The sequence below is a fragment of the Athene cunicularia genome (genome assembly GCF_003259725.1).
Source record: "Athene cunicularia isolate RWA chromosome 1 unlocalized genomic scaffold, athCun1 chr1_part1, whole genome shotgun sequence".
In the NCBI taxonomy this organism is placed as follows: domain Eukaryota; kingdom Metazoa; phylum Chordata; class Aves; order Strigiformes; family Strigidae; genus Athene; species Athene cunicularia.
In genome coordinates, this window is record NW_020799091.1 from 36,700,197 (window position 1) to 36,721,245 (window position 21,049).

Consider the following 21,049-nt stretch of genomic DNA (forward strand, 5'->3'; position numbering starts at 1 on the left):
CCCCCCCCCCCGGTACAACCACTGTGAACACCTGGGCATGTGCGCATGGAGGAACACAGGGTGGCGTGTATGACAATGAGTTCCATGGAAATGGTCGGATTCTTCAGAGAAATTGTGGGGACTGGGACAATAAAAGGACTGCATACTCCTCTCGGGGATTTTTGAAATCAGCACTTGTAGCCGAGATTTTGACATCATCTCTCTGAGGAGCTTGAAGCAAAGACCCCATCACCTGCACCAAGACTGAGCCAATGGGATGTTGCTGGATTCATGGTGATTGTAACTAATCTTGCTGCATCTCTTCTGTTTTCTTGCTTAGGTATTCTGATTTTTCTTTCTTCTTCTCTCTGTCCTATCACTATTTATCGCTTGCTATGGGAAATAAAGCTTACAAGGTTGTACAGCATCTGACAATCATTGTGTCTTAATCTCACTCTTGGGATTGTTTAAGAACCCTCCCCAATATTGGATCAGGACAGGTATGGATATAAGACTGTAGGAATCTCTTTGCCAGTTTCCAGATAAACACACAAACCTTCACAAACTTTGTGGTTTATGAGAAACTGCTTCTACTATTCTACTGCCAGGCAATAAAAAGGAGAAACAAGAGAGAATGGCAGAATGTAATTTTTCCCCTTCCAAACTGTGCTGACAAGATGGTTTAGTTCTTTCTTGAATTTAGAAAGATATTTTCTTTCAGAAGGCCAAAAGTTTTGGGTTTTTTTTGTTCCAATACTTGTCTGGCTATGCTTGCCTGAATGTCCAGATCCTCAATCTGAGCAAGTTCTCTAGAGAAGATCAAGGGGTGTTCCTGATTCTCTTTTCCTATAGAGACACATGGTACTCACTGATCATTCACAAACCAGGATTTTTCTTTATTTGATTCTTTCTTTTTGTGATATTCTATACCACTGGTCATATGACAGCATGTTAAAAGAAGGAAAGATTGTCTATATTTCCAGAGAACAAAATAGAATAAACCTTTTTTCCCTACACAGCTTACTTCAGAACAAGTTTCTCAGACCACTGTATATAGTATTCAGTTCAGTGTTCAATTAGTTCTCCTTCCCAACCCTTCATAGATCTTACCCCTTCATGTGGTCTTCTAGCCACCCTTGAAGATACACCTCACAAGGCACTCTCACCCTATATAAACCAGTTCAAGAAGAAATGGGAAGATGGAGCTCTAAACCTAGTATTTCCTTTCATTTAAGTAGTTCTTAAAGCTCCCATGGTAACACTAACTTTTCATTTTCTATCAGTTTCTAGTGCATTGTTTCTAAATTTGTTTAGATGCCATTTTTATGCAAGCCCTAGTGAATGCAATCAAACTTTTAATGCAGACTGAGTTTGTGGGGAAAGCTCCAATCAGCTTATGAGTTCTGATCAGCTTATGAGTTTTTCAGCCTATTTGCCAGAGTTCATCAGCGTAGAGAAGTGTTAACTTCTGCTTTTCTCCTGAGATGTGAATTATTCTCTTTTGTAGATGTTTATTTCCATCACTTACACTGAAGTTATTGCTGTACATGAGGGTATATCGGTTTAAAGCCACTTATGTTTTAGTTGGTGAAAGCAGGAAAAAAAGGACAAAAATATTCATTCTCTTGCAGCCATGCATGTCTGTACTTAATGAAGTTAGCAGGCCCATTCTCCTGTATATTGTACCCCCTGGTATAATAATTTACACCCATGTAAGTCAGGAGAAAATTGATACTAACTCAGAAAGCCTATGTTTAAAAACAGAATTAAAAATAGAATTCTGAGTCTCTTGAAAAATCAATGTGGAGAAGGAAGAGTTCAGCAGAATGCTGGTTATTATGCCTTTGTTCTCTGGAGACCATGTGCATACAGTGTTTGAACCTGGTATGTTCTTAAATAATGGTTGGAAAATGTACAATATGCTCTTTGATACTTCTTCTCTCCCTGTTTCCTGTGGGAATGCAGACATGATGTTGCAGTCAGCTGATGGTGAACTTACTCATGGCTGGTCTTGAACATAAAGGTTATCAACTGATTTTGACCAAAACCTGGTATAGTGAGTGCCAGTACACTTAGGCCTTAGAAATTAGGGAAAATACTAAGGTTTTACTCCTAATACTTTTTGGGGCAGACATACATAAAATCTGTCTCTCATTTAAATCTTGTTGTCAAGCGTTTAGTTATGAAGCCAAGTCATTCTGCCAAATCAGTAAATTCATCCAACTTACTCTTTTCTTTTTGTGTGTGAGTTTGTATGTATTTATCTATTTTTCCCAGGTAAGAAACAGTGATAATAGTTTAGGTGGAAGAAGGAATATGAAATATAGCGATGTTTTTTCTGGTTAGTGGAACATGAAGATGGAGAAGAGTACAGCTTCATAAAGCTGATTGAATACAGTGAATTATTGATCAGTGCATTTCAATTACTGTAAAAAAGTGAAGAATAAAAGTTAACAGACTGTGATGGTTATTTATTATGACAAATTTAGGGATGGATATTACAATGAAGAGGATTTTATTTTCACTACCACAACAAATCACAATGTCATTAATTAAATTTCAATGAAAGTGATTCTTAAGGCATAATTCTGGGAAGAAAAAAAAAAAAAAAACCAAAACCCCAACACTAAAATATTATGTCATTATAAGTTCCAATTTTATTCTATTTTTCTCCATACTGAGCTCAGTGAAAGAGTTTGAGGAAGACATGAATTATGTTAAGTAAGAAGGCAAGTAAGTTCATTAACAATTTGATACCATATCTTGCGATGAAGACTTCTGCACTGCCCTGTTTCATCCACTGCTTCTCACAGTATAGAAACAGATTAGCATGCGCTAAAGATGGGGAAATAAACCCAGATTCAGAGGCGGTCAGTAGTTAGATTCAATGATAAAAGTGATTAAAGTAATGAAACTCTGGGACCTAGAGAGAGGGAATAGACAGAGACTATTTTTTCAGTCTAAATGAATATGTGAGGATGAAGCATTTCTAGGGCATTTTAGAAAACTGAAAAGTAGTGAAATGTGTCCTTGAAGGCACATTGTCTCTAACTGTAAGAAGTAAGATATGATAATAGCAAGGAGAAATAATTGTGTAAAGTGCAGAACAGTGTAAAACCAGAAGATCAGATTAAGTCAATAAGAACAATAAGGCTGACTATTTTTTCATTTATATCTCTGAAAAATTGCTGTAAAATAATATTTGGCCTTTGTTTCTCCTTAAATGACAGAAGATAATCTGTGAGGCCAGAAGTTGCTCAATTATTCATCTAATCATTAATTTCTGCAACAGGAGGAGCTTTCCAGGACTTGCACACACTGGTCTAGGCCAATCTGCAGCATATTCTCCTGATATGCCATTTTCTGTTCAATGCTTTTAATGTTAGCACTTGGACATGGGAAATGTGTTCTTTATCATAGAAGTGTTTCCTTATAATTAGATAGACTTCTACGTTGGATTAAAGGCTTTTTTTTTTTTTTTTTTTTTTTTTTTTTTTTTATGAGGGCGATGCTGCCAGTGATATAATCACTCTTATTTCATTCCTGAATCTGTTCTTTGCCTCTCCATAGGCAATAATTAGTCTATTCCAATTGCATTACTTTTATATAAACACTTTTTTTCCTTTTTGACTTTAATTAAACTCCACTATAACATACTAGTGTAACATTTAGCACTTTATTTTTCTGCTTTAGAGATCAACTTTGCTGCCATGTGAGTTTTCCCAAACTCTCACAGCTCTTTGTCTTAAATTTTATTGCTTCCGTAATTGCTCACAGGCAATACAATGTCTTTTGCCATAAGTATATCAATTCGATGTTGGTGTGATGTCTTGAAATGAAAAAGAGTTCCCTGCATGAAAACCAGAACAGCAGCAACAAAAACACTTAAATGTTTTGCACAGAGGGCTGTGTAAGAAATTCTTTTGTATGCACAAGGAATATCAAGCACAATGTCAAAACAAAAATCGGTACACTGAATAAAAGCCGTGCCTCAAGTACAGGAAATCTTTAGGGACATAGGAACTCTGTGTTTTCATTATGAAATAAGATGACCAGTGAAAGGGCATGTCTGTACAATCCTTCTGGGACTAACAACAAAACAAACCAATTTTTAAAATAGAAAGATCACACAAAAGTACATTTGATCATGGACAAGAGTCACAGAACTGCCAGACATTTGGAAGATCTTTTCCAGCCTCAGCAGGAAAAATATTTTGTGGGTTCATAGAATAGAAAAAAAAATTAGCTCCAAACAGTGCCTAAGGACGGACAGCATGGCACACAGCCTCCTGGGACGTAGCTCTGCAATATGCACTGACTGGTTCTTTCAGGTGAGCCCCCTGCACAACACGGCACACAGATCCACTCATGTCAAATCCACAGTGTCTGCGCAAGGAGGCTGTGTGGCAGATCTGCTCTCCCCCCTCTGCAGATCTGCGTGTCTCTCTCTTCTCTAGCCTGTGTCAGAGCAGCTAGAGAAACTGTTGCAGGCCTACTGCACATTACAGCCCACCTGAGAAACTCTAGTGGGAGAAAGAGAGACAATATCGCTTCTAGCCTATGCTTCAATAATTAAAAACAAATAATAGGATTCTGGTCCCTTGCATTATTGTGATGATGAAATTTTCCAGTCTGAGTGGAGAAGCCAGAGAGGAAGACAGGGATTTTTAGTTTTAAGAGCAAGTCTGGTGAGTGCATGCTGGGTTGTACTGGGGAATTATTTTATCTATGTGAAACAGAAAGCTGGCCTCTCCTAATACAGAGATCCATTGTGGGATGTGTCAGACTGCTCTGATATGCAATGAACTGAGTAACACATCACAAACAAACAAACAAACAAACAAAAACCCAACATGAAAACAGGTAATGAAAGTACAGAGTTTGGAACAAGCAGTCCCAAGAGTTAGATGCACTGGCAGGGTATGCGTATAAGAGCTATAAGCAATGTATAGTGGCTTGCACAACACATTTTCACCTAACGCATTCCCACCTATACATGGTTTAAGTGCGTGAGCCTCGCTTTTAAAGCTGTTATTTAAATGCTGCTATAGAAAGGCAGACATACACAAGAAGATTTTGTCTTTCACACAGAGAAGCACAGCACTTCACCAATTTTTCTCATCTCTACATCCAACCGCAGCACACTGCAAAGACTTTGAAACCATCTTTCATCCCGTGTTCTGGCCTGGGGAATTGAAGAAGCACAGCAGGGGTAACCATTTGTTCCATGCTGATGAAGGAAAGGGATTATGTGAAGAAAGGGCCTTAGAGATTTTAGGCCTGCAGTGGCAGAAATTTTCTAGAACTGAACATACAACAGGAATAGTGAAGCTGTGGCATGCAAATGGTGTGCAAGCAGAGCTTGAGATATTCGCTTTCTTTTGGCTGCTATAGAGCTTTTGCTCCTCACACTGTCCAGGAACCAGTGGCTGGCTATAGGATGAGTTCAAAGCATCAGCTAAAAGATAAGGATATAGCTTAGAGGCTGTAAGGAGCAGAAGGAGATAAGGTTGAATAAAGAGCAGATGGGAGTAGAGAAATACTGTCACAAAGTGTGAAAAAGGTTCATCAACACATCCTAGTCTCTATAGCACTTTTCACAGAAATGCATAGGATTTAAAAATAATGTCTAATGATGATGGATAGAGCCAAACCAGTATTGTTATGGTCTGAACAGTTTATTAGCTTAAGTGATGTCACCTTTTATCTTCTTTTTTTTTAGTGTTGTTTGTGAATGTTCAGACATCAAATTTCAAGACATGAAAAAATTCAGAAATAATGTATAATAATACTTTAATGTTATAAAAAATTCATAATATATCATATTAATTTATAATAATAGTTTAACATGTCATCAAATGCACTGAATTTATAGCTACATCTATGCATTTTATATATATATGCATAATACCAGTGGATTACATAGAGTAGTTAAAATGTGCGAAACAGGCTTTCAAAGTCACATTAAACATACTCTCACAGCTATCAAACATGTACATGGTAAGGTACATATATCTTCAAAGTGTTGTGAAATATATGAGAAGTGCACCAGGAAGAGAGGGTCATTCCTTTAATGGTAAAAGTAAGAACAGTTCTAGTGAAATGAAAGGTCTTCTGTCTGAACTGTTAAGCCTTGAGACCTGTGGTGATTTTTTTTTTCCCCTCATGGGTCTTTTGTCTGTGAAGTTAGTGGTAATGCAGAATGACAGAATAATTACTGTTAAAATATCTTTTTTCAAATGGAATGTGATTATGTAATGAATCATCTAGACAGAGAATAAAGTATATTAAGGCACTTTAGTCAGTAGGAATCCAATTGAGAGTTTAAAGCATCATAAAGTTTCCTCCTTTTTTTTTTTTTTTTTTTTTTTTTTTTTTTTTTTTTTTTTCCCTTCTTTCTGGGGAAATCTTAATGCCAATATATATTTTTTCCCTTTTTAGCTCTAAAGGAGCTTATATCTTAAATAATCTCATTAAACAGATAAAAGCAGAAGCTCTGCAAAAGCCTGCATTAGAAGAAAGAAAAGTTGCATGACTTGCTGAGAGAGACAACATAGGGTCATTTCCTCTGATCATCAGCTATTCTAATTTCTGTTTCATAGCTGTGACCCAGCTTCATGACTTGTGGGTTTTCGTCAGCTTCACATCATCACCTGCAATTTGCATAATGTAAAACTCCAGGAAAACATGGGGTAGGACAAGCTTAAATTAACCTTGTAAGGTTTGAGCTTCATTCTGGCTCATTAATTTCAAAGCACATGTAGTTCTAATACCGAATGGGTAGAGAATGCTTTCAGCTGTAACAATGATCTGTAATAAAAATATGAAAGATTGTAACTTTAGTACTAAATCTGATAAGAATGAGATTTGATTTTTGTGTTTAGTTGCTGTTTATCATATGAGAAAACGAAATACTGCAATCTAAGCAGTTTTCTATACTGAGACATTGTCACAAGCAGTGAAAAATCCTCTGAAGATATCTTTGAATCTTAATGCTAAGCTGAGGAGATATTATAACTTCATTTGCTGAAATCCAGTCCCTACTCTCGCAGTCTGATAGCATGCTCAGTATCATGGTTTTATGAAACCACATTAACCACTTTATTTTATCAGATAAGAGTTCTTTTGTGTTCTTTAAACTTGCTGTGGTCTAGTATTAACTTAAATATATTTCACTGTCTCTAAAATATAGCATATGTACATGATCCATGGAAAATGATCCCGAAATAGTACCTTGGTAAATTATAATTCACTGTTACCATCACCTTTACTGAATTTAAATACTGTTAAAGTTGCTTCAGAGATGTTTGAAGGAACAATAAATTCCTGTATAATGACACTTAATGTGATAACATTAGCATAGTAACATATAATGTGTTTAGCTAATCAATCTGCCATATAAAACAACTTCAGGTCACTGTCTATAACAGAGCATTGACACCCCAGATTGAGATAATCTGGGTTAAGGATATTTATTGATTTAGATATATGAAATGTTAAAATAGTGCCCACTCATGTGTCCTACTGACAAAGTATTTTATCAGAAGTGTAACTACTTAAAATAGACAATTTCAAACAATTCCATACTCCTGTAATTACAATCTTAGCCCATTTTCAGAAAACCCATTAAAAAGGAAACAAACAAACAAATAAACAAAACCAAAGCAAGCAAGTGAGCAAACATACCCTAAAGCATTAAATACATCCAAAAGCATATTTCAGGAAGTAAGAAAAATAAAGCAACAGTTTTCTCAAAAACTCATTCCCTAGGGTCCCAGAAACGTAGGCCTATTTATTCCTAACTTCTCCTGAGCGTGTTTCATCTCATGGTCTTTACATCTGTTTCTTGGTAGAGAGCTTCTCAATGAAATAACTGGAAGAGATTTTTGAAACAATATATTTTGTACTATTTCTGATCCCTTTTGGCAGAAATGTTAAAAAAAATTCTCTGGCCTAAGACAATACTTGGCATGGAAAACTTTAGTACAAAGAATAAAGGTCAGCAAAATTAAAAATAACTGAAAATAAATGTGTTAACTGCCATCTCCACATTTTGATAATTACAATGGTTACCAAAAAAAAAAAAAAAAAAAAAAAAAAAAAAATCAAAAAAAAAAATCTCCCATTCAAAAGATACTTGAGATTCAGAAATGTCCCTTCAGAAAGAATATTCAATATGAATATTAAAATGTAATATTTTAAACTAGAGCTGAAATAGAAAAAAAAAAAGAACACAAACATATCTTGATAAAATTCTTACTTTTACAATACTGAAAAAAGTAGGACAAAATATTCAAAATACCAATTATGCAAAGTTATTGACCTCTTACTGTGATGAACAAAATTTATTATACTCAGCCTGTAGACACTGTTGTGGATAAAACTTTCTTAACCTTAGGAAAGCGATTAAATAAAAAAAATAATTTAAGCACAAAGACGAAAAATCTTAATGTGGCAAAAAAATCTATTTTGCGATTGAACACTAAAACAGTGCCTGAGTCTATTCTGTTTTCAGTACATAAGTTAGTGTTTTCTCAGCTAAAAGTTGTTAGTTTGCATGGAATTTATTTATGCTCAGTGGAGAAAGAAAAAGCTCTTCTAGAAAGGGTTTCATCAAATCTTAAAATACACCTCCTCTGATTAATTGAACTGCTTATTTCCACCTATTGACAATAAAGCATTTTGAGGGTGGATGGTTCCAGAGAAGATGCCTTCTTTGAAGGCATTAATTCAGATAGATCTCCAAAAGAAGTTTGGGCTTTCCAGGTATGCTTGTCCCAGTGCACCCTGAATGGTATGAAGATCCAACATTGCCAATGTAAAGATCTGACCTGCTCCTGAGAAGTGAATGTCTTGGGATGTGAAATATGATAGGTGTTTGGCTCTGCTACGGCATTAGCTAAAAAACCTATTTTGTGCTCTTCAAAATGCATTATATTGCTCAGGGATTCACTCCCTGGATTTGAAGCCATGAAGTACAAAAGACCCAAGTCCATTTATCAGGACTAGCTCCCTGGGGTCTAGATAGCCAATATGTACACTGAGTAGTGGTTTTCAGTTCAAAATATCTGAAGTAGCATACCTGCAGCATAACCCATGGTTCACAGGGGTGTATAGAGTAAAATTTAGTGTATTAGAAGGTCTGGTACTAGGATGTGGTATAAGAGCATGGGGTAGCATTTGATGGAGCAAATACTTCTGGGATGTGTTGCAGGACCCACGGGGATCCAAACCTGATACATCTTTGTTCTTTTGTTTTCTAAGGAAGTTCTTGAGTGAAACATTTCACAAAATTTGCCCTATTCTCCTGGATAGATCTAAGTAGAATGCCACAAAATAGTTGTTATTACATAATCAACATTTCTGAAATGCTCAGGAGTCTCTCAGGGCTACACCTCTACTATTAAATAAGAAGGTCAGGAGTGAGCTTGGCCTGTGGATCTTGGTCATACGCACTACTCAGTTGTCATCTCTATTCCTGGCTCTATCATAGAATATTCTGACTAACTCTGTCTAAAACAAGTATGTCATGTAGAGTGGGTTAACCATAAGCAGTGTATGCTCAAATCTATGTTTGACCATTTGTCAGTGATGTCCTTCCCTCTTTTATTCCGTAACAGATATAAACTTACATAACTCTTTGAAAGATGTCACACACTTCTCTAACTTAAGTCAGGGGTTAAAAAATTCCCTGCCATAGATTATAAGGAAATCAAATTAAACAGAACTTTAAAAAATGTAAAATCAGGCATATTGCCTTTATTTGTCTTTTCTCATTATTAATATATTTAGTAGTATATTCAGTCCTAGCCACATCTTTAAGCAACTAGGTTTTAGTACAGATGTTTCTAATAGTTTCATGTAGATTTCTACTGGAAGTCATAGGAGTTTCCTGTGTGAGATGTCAGTATACAGACTTTTAAAATCACTTATGAGTTGCTTGTCCACTTAATTAGGCAATTCAATAGGTACTTCATTCTGCCAGTTCTAATGTCGTCTTTACTTTTTGCTCTGATGATCTTTTTCTGCATATTCAATTTGTGAATTACTCAAGTGGGCTTTTGACTTATAATTACTGGTTAAAAGTCTAGAGTGAGACATTACTACAACGCTTGATCTTTGCCTTGAGTAGAATGAATCATAAAAGCAATTTTCAGTTCAAAAGTATAATGCTTCAGCAGATATGCTTTAGCTTAATTTAAGTGTAAGGAAGTTGTTTGTACTGTAGGTTGTCTTAGGACTTCTTTTCCTGTTAATTACCAAGGGCTAGATGCACTGAAAAATTGTCTGGTTTAAAGGGAAACAGATAAAATAGACTGAAGGCTCTCAAGAATGTTGAACATGGGTTATAGTACAGAATAGGCATTCAAGGGGTCTTTTTCATCTTCCACCAATGTTTATTTTAAGAATAAGGTCTACAGTAAATGTGTTGCAAACATGCTGATTTGGGAACTCCCACTGCAAATTATGTAGAAATGAAAGCAAACACTTCAGAAAGCAGTACATGTGTCTTGTTTTGCTAAGAGTAAAAGGAGCCTATCAGGTTTTAACCGACGTGACCAAACAGGCTTCTGTTCTCCTACAGCACTTTTTACAGATATCAGCTTTAACCTCCAAAAGATCTTCTGTATAAAGTGGTTCTACTTTGACCCCACTAGAGTTTCACTTGTAGGAATATTAGCACCCTTAGAATGTAATTCTTAAGATTTATTCAGTAGTGTGGTTTTAGGCACTGCACATTAGGATATGTAAGGGCTTAGAGCTTAAAGAGAGCAAGAGAACAAATGGTAGGAAAGTAGAAGAAAGAAAAAACCCCTACATTTCTGTCTAAGATTTGGGTCACATGGTAACTCAAAATGAAAAGTGATAAACACTGAAGAACCAATGTATATTTCCCTTTTTCCATCTCAGTGTCCTATTTACTACACATAGCACTGCTAGAGGATAACTTTTCCTCTCCTGATATCAGAAATTTACTCCTACTGTTGTTTACGGACTGTGTGGCTTCTCATATATTCAGTGAGCTACATTCCTGATATCAGCATCATTTCAAAGTGTCAGGAAGAGAGTGACAGGAAAACATCACTTTTCTTCCAAGTCCTCACAAAAGGAAGAAAAATTGCATCTTTTGTAAGATGCTGATGTCTGAAACTGTCCTCTTGACAGCAATAATGTGTGTGGTACAGGAGGATACTTGCAGCAAACTTTTGCAGTTGATTAAATGCTCCACAAAGGCCATTTATTGCTTTGTCTACTTCAGCACCATAGACATCCTCCTTTAAATAGAACAAATGTCAGTTCTGGAAAATGTGATGCTCAAACCTTCAGTTATAAAGTAGAAAACCTTGACGGGAATGATTATTTTTTTTATTCTTTTTTTTTTTTTTTTTTTTTTCTGGGATGTAAGATTCCAATAATTTGCCTCAATATTTTAGATTATCCCCATTTCAAAACTAAGAAGATATATCTGGACAGAGAAAGTTGAGGGATAGATACAATGTATTTTCACCTATTCAATTTTCCAATCCATTTGGATTTTTGCAGCCTTGGAGACAGCCTATGCTTTTGTTGTGCAGGAAAGGATTTAAATATTATTGAAAACCCATTAGTAACAGTTAGAAAGACTTTTCAGAGCTATGAAAAGTTGAATGGATTTATATGGAATACATTTTCAGTGCAGTGTGTGTGTGGACTTAAATCCAAATTGGGTAATTTTAATAAATAATGTTAATAATAGCTGCTGTAGAATGTAGGCATAAAAAAAAAAAAAAAAAAAAAAAAGGTGTTTTAGTCATAAAACTGTGTATAAATGGATAAACTTAGAAAAATGCAAGGAATGCATGCTAGATTTTGTTTTGCTGGTTTGTTTTTTTTTCTTTTCCTATAACAAGTTCAAATACCCTTTTCTCAAGGTTATTCTGTTTCTGAATTGTGTTATCACTAGAATGTGGAGTATAAATGGCATTTACTGTCCTAGGGTGGATGCCTATGAATGTATATGACACGTCCATTTTTTTTTTTGTTAATGTAACTGTAGTCAAAGATCTAGTCCGAATCTCAATTACAAAGACAGATCTTTTATAGCTACCTTATGTACCTACTTTCTACAAGTGTTCAGAATGGAAGTAGATCTGAGTTAGGAATATACCAGTGGAACACTAGACTCCCTAATTTGGGAAAAAGCTCTACATCTGAAGGAACAGTTTATGACTTTCATTATCCCTGCAGTTCTCAAAGATTCTGTGCAACCACTATTAGTCATATTTACTTTTTAGTGAAGACATTTCAATACAGAAATATACTTAAGCAACTGGACACAGGTAAACATAATCAAATATCTTTAATGACAGAAGGCACAAAACACTAGAAGATGAAGCTCAAAGTCTAGCAGCACTAAATAATTTTTCTTGCTTGCTCTGTGCTATAAATGCCTTGAATTTAAAACTTGGTACTATAATATTTATTGACACCATGACAGCAGACTGTGAAAATAACATAATCCTTGTTTTCAGCTTTTATATTTATGCATTGTGGTCTACTGGGACAGTCAGAATTTTATTTCAATTTGTATGGGAGAAATGATCGGAGAAGTAAAAAAATCCTGTCCTAAAACCTGAAGTTATCATCTTTAGTTCCATGTCTAAGAAAGTAAATGGTCTGATTAGTTTCCAGCATATTTCAGGAAAGGTGTTTGATTCAAATATCTGTTACAAACTTCAGGGTGCCACAGTGATGATGATTATTTATTTTTACCGTAATTATTTATATGATCTAAACAGGGGGATTTCATGTCATAAAAGTAAGCCAGTTAAAGCAAATATTTCACATCAAAAGGGCAAGTTTGAGAGAGGTTTAACCTATATTCACATTGTAAGAAACAGAGAAGTACTTATGCAACTTTTTATAGTTACATTTATTTATTCAATACTATCCTTTAAAGTAGCAGTATGTGTCTGCAGAATGGAAGACGAAGCCACAAGACTCTCTTGCAGAGTCTGTTATTCGTGTTTGCTTTTCAAGAATAAAGTCATTCAGGTTAGAATGTGTGTTTTTTCTTTGTGCATGAAGATGTTGAACACATCGTATGAAGAAGATAACCCACATGTTTGTATTCCAAGGACTTGTTGACCTGGCAAATAAAAGAACCAGTTGCACTGTAACAGAGAGGACAGAATGTTCTTCAAGATGGCTTTAATTGTCAGATGGTAGTGTCCTGGGCTTTTTTTTTTTTTTTTTAACCAGTTCCTACATTTATACCATGTCCTGTAAATCTGAACGAGACAAAAGTAAAGAAACAGCTTCACCATGTGTTTTCACACTACTTAGGGTGATTCCACTTACTCATATAGCCTGATAAATCCTATTCCTGTCAGACACGTGAGACTAGGTCAGGAGCAAAGGGTAGGTAGGTAATGTTCACTAAACATCAGACATGAATGGAACTTCCTGATAAAATATCAGATGTTGAGGGTATGACTTCTGGGCAGAAATGTGCAAATTCAAAGAAACTATCATCGATACATCGAACATCTTAGCTGTTAGAAAAAACATAGCTCTCCCCTTAACAATTAAGCAGGTAAAGTGTCACAGATTTCACTTGAAATACAGAAAAAATGCGTTCAGAATCTTTCTTTTATAGTATATACAAAAGCTTTGTTTCATGCTACTGTAAGTGTGAATTTATCATCTTTGTTGGAATAGTTTCACTTTGTGTAACTAATTAAATATTTATAGGAACAGAGAATGCAAAAATAACTCTGTGTGACAGAGGTTGTGACATTTATGTGGGAGAAAAAAACCCTCAGGATAAGTTCTTTAACTTAGAATGAAGCAGATTTGGATCAGGTCACTCACATGATTAACAAGTGCTCTAAATTTGAGTTATAAGCTATACTCTTTTGGAACTGTCTCATTCTAAATTACAATAAAGTTGATATTTTTTCAGTTCAAAAGAAAAGAACTTGGTCATTTCTTTAACTTTTACATGAAGTGGGACAACTCTTCTCATTTGAATTTTATGCAATGTTTTAAATTTCCATTAGATTTTTTCACTGTAGTTAAAAAAAAAAAAAAAAAAAAGATACAGAAGGTTTCTGGATAGTTGTATCTCTATCAACATTTCTATTTGGTTATTAGATAATAAGGAATTGTGAAAATAGAAAGAAAGTTCAAGAATAAAACTTCAGGTAATACACAGCGTACAGAACTGTGTAGAATTCTAATGCTGAAGAGTGAAAAAAAACATTGACAGCCTGTGTAATTACAGTGATTTGAAAGGATACTTCTTTCATTTACCGAATTGGTTTGAATATAATGATACTTTTCAGTTCTCAGAACCAGAAAACTGAGGATGAATCAGCAGAGCAAGCAGTAGCTTACATTAAATGTCCCAAAAGGAAAAAAAAAAAAAAAAGGAAATGGTATTTAGAAAGAGAAGATATAGCACCAGAAACAACAGAGTCACTGTAGCACCACCAAGGATGGAAAAATTTCAAAAGATTCTATACTGAGGTTCATTTGTTAACTATCAACCCTCTATGATGTGTAACCCTTCTGCTGGAAATCTTGTGTGAACAGATTTTGGTTTGATATTTCAGAATTTCCATTTCTTGTCTAAGCAGAGCCCAAAGCTGCAGAGATGTATGAAAAGAGAGAAAAAGGTGTTGGAAAATAGGATATGCAAATAATTTTCAAACATAAAAAAAAAATATTTGATTCAGGTTTGACTTAAAATGAGGAGTGATTTTTTAAAAAAATTTTATTATTATTTTATTTTTATTTTAGGAAAAAAAAAATGAAGACTGGTTCTCTTTTCCATTTTCAAAGAGGAAGCTGAAGCTGAAGCTGAAAATTTCAGGTCTGTCTGCCTTGCCATATAGAATACGACATCTGTGTTAACTAAAACAATGTGGATATTAACAGTAAAGTATCTGCAGTAACATACATGTTAACTTACTTCATCCAACTTACTTTGTTAAGGTTCTTCACAGTACCACAGGTGGAATGATTCCAAAACCTGAGTTAACTTATTGATATCTTGAAGGATGTATCTCTGCATCACCTCTCAGGCTTCAAAACAGTATTTCAGGTTTACAGCTGGTTTGACTATATTCTTTGATTTAGGATTAGATGTATATGCTAGTAGGGCCTTTTCTAGATCAGCCTGTCTACACCAGAACAAAAGGTGTAAAATGAAATAAGGTTCTATTACAAAAGAGTAGAATTTTTTCATCACAGAGGCAAGGGATTCTGCCCTCTTAGTGCACATCTGAGCTTAAAAATTCTATAAGGAAAGGACCTGTGAGTACAAGATGCACATTAACACACAGTGTTCAGCTCTAGTCCATTGGGCTGACTAACATACTGACATATTCTGTAGAATAATGTTAGTTTTACCACAAGGTTTCTAAACCAAAGTAGCACCGTATTATACGTTACCAGAATTTCTAAGTGGGAGCTTTCTGAGAAAAGAGACAATATTCAATTAATGCTACAAATGCTGTTATTTGTAACATATACAACAATCCCAGCCAAGACAGAGGTATTATTTTGCAAACACTTTGTAAAAAGGTAGTGGAAAACAGGATCTGCTTGAAAGAATTTGCATTCTCATTTAAAAAAAAAAAAAAAAAAAAAAAAAAAAAAAAAAAAAAAGTGGGAAGAGGTGCAAAGAGATTGACTAATTTTCTATTGTCATTACGAAGTGTTTTGATGAAATAATTTTGGAGATGATGCACAGTACTCTAGCTTGTGGTGATACAATACCATCAGGAAAGGACTTAATTTTATACATGTATATAGATGCACACTACAGACTCATTCAGAAGAGGGTTTTCTCAGTGGGATTATGAAATAAAGATTTCCAGGGACCCCAAAAGTCTGTCATGTTAAGGTGAGACTGGAACCTGTTGTTTGCTCAAGCTATTTTTACAGTCATAGGTTCTTTAGTCAGGATGGGGACTCTTCAACCATAGCTTTATGTTGGTTTTGTTCTCAGGTGTAACCTTACATGTATTTTAGTAAACGGAAAATAGATACCTAAGCATTTACTTCCTCAGAAGGAGAACTGATATTTAGGTCTGTGGCAGTGCTGTTCTCCCCTGACTCCTTGCTGGGCTGTTGGGTGCTTGGTGTGATTCCAACACCACTCTTGGGCCATGTACCAACCAAGGGTGGTATGGACTGCAAATGGCAGTAAACCAGAGTGTTAAGGCACCCCCTTGACATGCCTGTCTCCTGCTCTCCCTATCGCTCGGGAACGTTTATAACAGTCCATCACCTCCTGACAGCCTGGTTCTCTGTACCTGGGATGTGGTCGACGCAGAGCAATAACAGAACTGTGCATCCAGCAAGTTCTTGGCCTGTGCAACTGGTGGAAGACACCAGAATATTTCATCACTCACGTTGGGCCAGAGTGAAAAAGTACCTGACCAAAGTGAGTTATCTTGGACCCTATAAATAGTGACCCTAAGTGAGACCCTTTGAGCAGTCCTGGATCGCAGGGGGCCTGTGACCAGCATCTCCCCTGAGTTGGGATGTCTCCTAGGTATCAACAACTTGAGGTACCATCTGCCGCCAAAGCTGACAAAGGGCCAGGGGAAAGTCAATCCCCTCAAGTCTCAGTTATTGCCTGTTGAGGAATGCTAATGCATTGTGAATATTTACTCTAAACTTGAGAAGAAGGAAATTTTAACTGCAGACTAGATTCTTTCACTCACCTCTCTACCTATCTATGTGTTTGGATATACAGTTATTTTCATGTGGGTACATACACGTGGGTATCTATGTGGGTACATAGATATTTCACTGGATACAGATACTTGTATCTGTGTGTTTATGAAAATACCTATTTATATATATTTATGATATATAGTTAGTGTGGAACTTGTCATTTTCAATTCTGTAGTTAACTCACTATTTTAATCATAGGGTATGTTTACTGAAATATTTTATAAATGCTTAAACTGGTTAATGATTAAGTACTGCTACTCATTAATAAATCTTGATTTGCTACTAAATCATTGCCATGTTAATATTTTCTATCTGTGATAAGAGCTTAAAGAGTGACTATTTTTTAGTACATGTCTGATGAAATTGCACCTCAGACTTTGGGAATGTTCTAAACCAGAGGAGCATGGGCAAGGAAACGGTATTGCCTTTAAGTTGGGCCACGTATAGAGGACAGACCCACTCAGCATTGCAGAAGGAGCATTTGGGAAATATTAGTTTGGCATGACTATAGGGAACATAGCAGTACCTGATTCTTTAAACTGTCTGGTTAAGGGTCATTTAGTACAAAAGAAATAAAAAGGAGCAAGGAAAGGGATAAATTTAACACACAGATATACAGATCTGAGCAGACGGTGATAACAGAGCTGTGTGCATGTGTGTACATGCAGAATTCACAGCAGACTAACAGGTGAGCAGGAGAAGACCTGCATCTGGGAGACTCCTGATCTGAGACGGTGGTGGGTATGGAGCCCAGGGTCTGGTTGTGGATATTAGCCAGGCTGAAAAACCTGTGTTATGATTCAAGGGATCTGTGAGTGTGGGGTGATTGTGAAGTGGGTGGGTGGTTGCATGCACCTATTTGCTACTAAACATCAAGCTGAACAAGTCAGTGAGCAGGAGGAGATCCATTTAGAGGGTAAGGGGGCCTGAGATCCAGGCTAGAATGTTAAATGGATATTCAGGGGACCTGAAATATGGGTGTACTTGTGAATCTGGAGAGCGAGGGCATGCATGTTTTCACTAGCGAGCTTCAATCATGATCAATCAGAGAGGAGAAACAGGTCTTGGCCATCTGTATTTATATTTTATGAGAGTCCTGGTTTATGTGTTATATGCGGGCGTTGTTAAAGGCAGTGCCCTGAACCTCCAAACAAGAAAGTAGCAACGGCATCCATCATCCTGGTATGGAGACGCCTGGGTCGTGATGTCTTACGCTGTGCTTACTCTGATCTGTAGATAGTATTAATAAGATGTGAGTAGCTAAACTAAACTTAACAAGTTGTAAAATAATACTATAATTACATTTTAATTAGAACTTTTGTTTTTAATGCATAGAATTCAGTCACAAAGTACCATTGTTTCTAAAGATGGTATATTTTTAGAAAGTTTTGTGTACTTATTCCCATTTGTGAGTATTGTTTCTAAACTCATTTCTGTTTGCTTGCCCTCCTTGAAAAATTCTATAATTTTAGGGGAACATTTTTTTCCTGTATAATTTAACATATTATTTAGATATATTCAACTGTTAAATTAGAAGTTAGATAAACAAGTGTTGAGTTTGCAAAGTGTTGAGCTGAAAATTTTTTTAATAACTTTTGCTGGTTAATTTTCTTCTTCTGAAAATATTTTTTTTTCCTCTTTATATTTTTTTTTTCTTTTGTAGTATCATTGTACTGGGTCTGGCGGAGCTGGAATTGGTTTCCCCTATAGCAGCCCTCATGGTGTCTGTTTTATGTTGGAGCTGGCAGGGTGTTGGTAGCACCCTGGTGTGGTGGCTACTGCTGAGCAGAGCTTACACAGCACCAAGGCTCTTTCCAATATTTCCCCCTCAGTGGGACGGGGTGGGCGAGATCTTGGAAGGGGACACAGCCAGGACAGCTGACCCGAACTGACCAAAGGGATATCCCAGACCACACGATGTCTGCTCAGGAGAAAGCTTGGAGAAAGGAGGAAGGAGGTGGGGTCACCCTTGCATCATCGCCTCTTCATGGGAAGTAGAGAATGAATCTGTTTTCTTTTTTTTTGCTTCCATGTGCAGACCTTTTCTTCACTTTGTTTATATTAAAACTGCTTTTGTTTTACTCACAAGGGTTGGTCTATCTTATTATCTTTCCCCTCTTTGCCTTGTTGAGAAAGGGAAATGGGGGGAATTGATAGAGCAACATGGTGGATACCTGGCATTTAGCCAAAGTGAAACCACCACAGTATCTTAGATAGGATCTTAAAGTATAAATCAGAGTTTTGCCTATATTTTTAACAAAACCCGTCAGGTATTCTTCAATTTATAAATAAATTAAGAGGAAAGTAAAATAAAACTAAAATCTCAGAAAAAAAATCTCAACCCATTTCTCAGAATAGAAGAACATCCACAGAAATTTTAGGTTTTTCTTTATGAATTATAAATAGATTAATATCTACATTTCTTAGTGGATAACTTACCAAACCTGCTGTATTCATTAGCACTCTATTGCTTCTGTGAATATTTGCTGATTTTTGTGATAAAACATCTCTTATTTTCGACTAAGAGAAAATAACTTGCAGTGAAAGATGGATACAAAAATCTACCTTTCTTAACCAAACCAAGCATATCAGCTATAATGTCAGAAAAAAAAAAAAAGGGGGAAAGATCTATTAAAGGGACCTAATGATTTAAAATATATCAGTCATAAAGACTGGTAAAAAGCTGGTGATAAACAGATACATATATACTGTTTTGATAAACTAACCATTCACTCTGCCTATAAAGATAATTTTGTGTAATCTGCAAACAAGAAATATGGCTCATAGCATGAGATTAAAGTGAGAATTAAATATCATATTTCATATGCTTTTCACCTAGATTTTGGAAAACCATTTCACATGCTGTTTGGTAAGTTACTAGCATCTACAACCCCACTGAGTCTGTTTACCGCCTAGCCTGCAGTGTAGTGAGGAGACAACTGAACCAGCACAAGTGACAGAAGCAATGAAGTCCCAACAGCACTGAGTTTAGCATGAGTTTATTCCTCTACTGATGTAATCACAATACTGTCAACTCTCCATTATGGATGTTATTTGGAGCTTGACAGATTTTTTTTAAAACAGAGGTAATGCTATGGTTTCTACACTGATTTATCTTGGTCAGGACCAGCCCCATGCACAGCCCATTTGTCTACACGAAAGATGCTATTCTGTCCAAATACATGGAACCACCTTGGGTCTAAAGCTGTGTTCCTGGTGTACAGCATCTAAACCAGTGAGGCCTCCAGATATGCCAGAGTGCATGGTGTCAAGACAGCTGGGACAATTCGTGATCACTGGCAAGAGCTCAGCACAGCGTGGAAGCAGTGATAAAACTTCAGGGCAAAAGATGGATGTCATTGCACTCATGTGGCTCTATGCTCACTGCAGCAATCTGTGCAGCATTTGAACTGGCCTGCCTAAATCAGCTGGGATCTTTTTGCACCTCTGGCATGATTTAGCTACAGCATGGATAGCTACTTCCCAGATGATGCAAAAGTTACTAAATTTGAGCTGTCTCTGACTAGCTGTAGATGTTAATAATGTATGCATCTGAGCTAGTCAGCACAACTCCCTGTGTGGTAAAATGAGAAAAATAACAGCTTTCAAGTTGTGATCTATTTCTTTATAATCCTGATCAGAATTACTCTTCAGTATGACTAATACTTAAGCATACTGAAGCCTGAAAAAGAAGCCTCAAATATCTGTCTCAAATGTATGCTATGAAATATAAAAATATATGGAGCTACCTGGCATCACCCTTGGTATCTACCATGGGTTCCATGTTTTACTATTTCAAAATGTGTTATTAAACATTTATTGCAGAAAGAACACCAAAAATTCTCCCACTGTATTTACAAACTGACATAGGAGGCACACGTTTTGCATGATTGGAGTTCACAGAATCTATCAAGAACTGATGTCATTTGACCCTGCGAGACATCCATTTTCACCACGGATTTAGGAGTAAGTAATAAGACCACTTTCTATGGCACTGATATAAAATGCAACAGTGGCTTCAGGACAGTGATCCTGCCTATAGTTAAGGTCAGAACACCAGAGGAAAACCACATATTTTGTGAATTTTTAGGCATTTTGTGGCACTGGTTTAAAATGTTAGATCATTCTGCTGTTCAGATAACTATGGATGTAGAGGGAAAGACATAAACTATCAGTTAATCAAGTGGTTAAAATGTTAGTACCTACGTCCAAAGGACAGCTTTGGATGAATGAACCTTAGCTAAAGAGACCATATGATGTGTTTGTAAATAAGTGCATATACTATTTTCATCTGGAGAGTTGCAAAGTACTCAGCCCTGAAGACTGTAGTAAGAGACAT